Consider the following 3,925-nt stretch of genomic DNA (forward strand, 5'->3'; position numbering starts at 1 on the left):
TGGTAGTAATTAATAAAATTAAATTTCATTTAAAAGAATTACCTCTCTACTCATTTCTGTCCTCTGGATTTCCTGGCTTCCTCCAAAGCCAGCTAAAATTGTACCTTCTACAAGAAACTTCCCCGGATCTCCTTTAATGTTAATATTTTCCCTTTGAGATGATCAACAAGTTATCCTAGGTGAAAATAGGTTGATTGGTAGGTAAATAGATTCAATAGATGATGGAGATAGGTAGATAGATAATAAAATAGGTAAATATATGGAGATAGACAGGTAGCCAGATGATAAAGATAAGTTGGTAGATTGGTATATTTAGATAGATAGATAGATAGATAGATAGATAGATAGATAGATAGATAGATAGATAGATGGATGATGAGAGATGGATAGATGGATAAAGGAAGATAGATGGATGGACAGATGATAGAGAGATAGAAAGACAGGTGGACAAATGGATGGATAGAGATAGAAATGATAGATACACACATATATACATTCTTTTCATTTGATCCTCATGGCAATTTTGCCACTGCCAAACCTAAAGCCCCTTTTTACCCCTACCACGCTGCCTCTTTATTTGGTAAACACTTTCCTTCTGTTTTAGAATCAGTACTGTGTATTGGTTCCAAGGAAGAAGAACAATAAGAGCTAGGCAACTTACCCAAAATCATACAGCTAAGAAATGTCTGAGACTAGATTTGAACCCAGGACTTCCCACCTCCAAGTCTGGCTATCAATACACTGAACCACCTAGCTGCCCCACCTATTTCCTCTTGAAAAGAAGCTAGGTGGTCCTGTAGTGAAAAGAACACTGGACTTTTTAAGTCAGGAAGATGTGGGTTTAAATCCCTCATCAGGCATATATTAGTAATGTGATACTGGCCAAGTCACTTAACTTTTCTGTGCCTCAGTTGCCTCAAATGTAAAATGAGGGGATTAGACTCCATAGTTTCTAAAGAACCTTCTAGTTCTAAAGCTATGATCCCCTAACTCCAGTTTTTTTTTTTCTCAATGAGTCAGTTCATATACTAAGATGAGCACTTTGATAGCAATTGTTAAAAAGGAAAAAAAGCATCACTTAATTTTTCAAAGATTCAGTATTGATTATCTTCATTCTTTATATTCTTAGTTTATCCATAAAATTAATATTTTAAAAGTCTATAGAAAGATCAGAATCAACCTAAGTTAAAGGTACAATAATGAGTACATCTTAAAATTTAAATACTGATTAATAGCTTAAATTTAATCTATTAAGGGTTTAAAGCTACACTAAAACTTAAGACATACTACACATTCTCTACTCTGATTCACCACAATAACCATGTTGGGTAGGTACTACAGGTATTCTTAACTCCATTTTATAGATGGGAAAACTGAAGCTCTCATTTCTAGTAAATGCTAGAGGCTACTAGATTCAAACCCAGGTCTTTCCTGACTCCAAGTCCACTCCTTCTACCAAACCATTTTGAGTGCTGTTTATACACAGCATTTTTCTAGGCACTGGAAGAAAAACAAATTTTAACTAGTATGGTCCCAGCCTTCAGACAAAGCAGGCAGTTGGACCAATCCAAGGCTGCTTTTACAGACCTGGATGAAATGAAAGATTATTAAAATGGCAAAATAAAAAGGAAGTTATTCTTTTTTCAACCATTAGCTTCCCACCCCCTTTACCTTTAATGGAACTGGACTCACCACATAATCCCATACCTCCCAATACTTAGCAATAAAAGTAACTCTTTGTCCCTTTGAATAAAGTAGAAGAAACGGATGATGGGGTAAACTCGTTTGCAAAGAAAAATTATAAAAAATGTCAAAGTAAGCAACATGATATAATGGCGGAACATGATACTGAGAAACAGAAGATTTGAGTTCAAGTTCTAATTCACCATTTTATCATCTACATGATCTAAAGCAAACTTCTGGGCCCCATCTGTAAAATGAATATAAAAGACCAGACTACTTATGGTTATTATTCATTTCCCTTCCAACTCAAAAATTCCATCATTCTCTCTGGGCATTGACATGTTCATCTACACTTAAATGAGTCTGCAACTTTATAGGTTTAATGGTTGCCTCCAAAGACAGCTACAGCCAGACCCTGCCTGCCCATCTTGCACAACTCTTGCCCATGTCCTCTCACATATTCGTTATAGGTGGTCCGCCCAAGGGACCAGAGGACTTCTTTTCTTCCTCTTAACATTGAAGATGCTTCTGAAAAGATGTATATGAAAATATGGCTTTACATGTGTGTCAGGGAAGTGCTCTATAACAGTAAGGAAGTACATAAAGATTATCATTGTGGTATTAAAACATGACCATGAGTATATTTTATGTTATTGGAAAATGAGGAAAGAATAGTTTACATTATCTACCTAGAAAAAATCAAAATTGGCAATAGGACAATCTGATAAGTTAAGAGGCTCTTATTGTTACAGCTCATGTAGAAGTCTCAGACTTTTGCACCCTTCCAGGTGTTTTGAAAAGAAAATTACCAACACCCATGGAGAGCAAGAGCTCAGAGCATTGAGTGTGCCCTGTGAATAGCAATAAGAAAGGGAAAAATGTTAGCGTCCATCTGGAAACCTCAAGAATGAAGTCAGTCAGTCAATAAACATTCATTAAGTCCTTAACATGTGCCAGGAACTATGATGAGTATTGGAAATTCAAAGACAAAATCTACCATCAAGGAGCTCAAAATCTAATGGAGGAGACAATATACAAGTAATTATATATTTATGAGATAAATACTATCCAAAAGAAATGCAATTAGGGTCAGTTACATGGCTCAATGGATAGAGAGTCAGGCCTGGAGATTGGGGTTCAAAACTGGGTTCAAAACTGAGCTTAGACATTTTCTAGCTGTGTGGTCTTGGGAAAGTCATTTAACCTCAGTTGCCTGGCCCTTATCACTTTTCTGCCTTAAATATATAAGGGGGGAAAGGGCTTTATTTTTTAAAAGGTTGGATTTTCTATTTTAAGAGTGTTGTTACCAGGAATTTAATTAATTCCAAAGAGATTTTATTTAAAATTCCATTGCAAAATGTAGAAAGAGTGAAGCAAGAAATAAGAAAGAGGATAAGGTAAGAAATCTAGCCTCAGCACTAAGTAATTTATCTCTAGCCCATGGCTCAAAAACTAGACAGGGGAGTTTAGTCCTCAACCAGATAAGCCTCCACCCTTGTAGCCCAAGACCTGGGGAAGTCTCTTCAGAAAAATCAGCAGATAAAAGTCAGCTTTTACTCACCCTGTGTCAGTCCAGTCAGCAGAAAGAAATAAGGAAGGAAGGAAGGAAGGAAGGAAGGAAGGAAGGAAGGAAGGAAGGAAGGAAGGAAGGGAGGGAGGGAGGGAGGGAGGAAGGAAGGAAGGAAGGAAGGAAGGAAGGAAGGAAGGAAGGAAGGAAGGAAGGAAGGAAGGAAGGAAGGAAGGAAGGAAGGAAGGAAGGAAGGAAGGAAGGAAGGAAGGAAGGAAGGAAGGAAGGAAGGAAGGAAGGAAGGAAGGAAGGAAGGAAGGAAGGAAGGAAGGAAGGAAGGAAGGAAGGAAGTTTAAGAAAATCATTTTGACAACTAAGTAGAGGGTAAATTGGAGTGAGGAGATGACACTGAAAGCACAGAAATTAATTAGAAAACTATTGCAATAATGCAGTGAGTGGTGATAGTAGCATCTACAAAGGTGATGGTAGTGTGAGTAAAGAAGAAAGGATACATAGGAGATGCTGTGAAGGTAAAAATTACAAGATTTGACATTAAATTAGAGGATTTGAGGTTGATTCCAAGGATACGAGCCTGGGTGACCATGAAAGGGTTGCCCTCAACAACAATAGAAAAGTTGAGGTTCAGAGGTTTGAGATGGGGCAGAATGAGCTCTTTTTTAGATTTGTTGAGTTTGAGGTGTTCATAGGATATTTGACTTGATTTGTGCAGTAGAC

This window comes from Monodelphis domestica, chromosome 2 (assembly GCF_027887165.1).
Source record: "Monodelphis domestica isolate mMonDom1 chromosome 2, mMonDom1.pri, whole genome shotgun sequence".
Classification (NCBI taxonomy): domain Eukaryota; kingdom Metazoa; phylum Chordata; class Mammalia; order Didelphimorphia; family Didelphidae; genus Monodelphis; species Monodelphis domestica.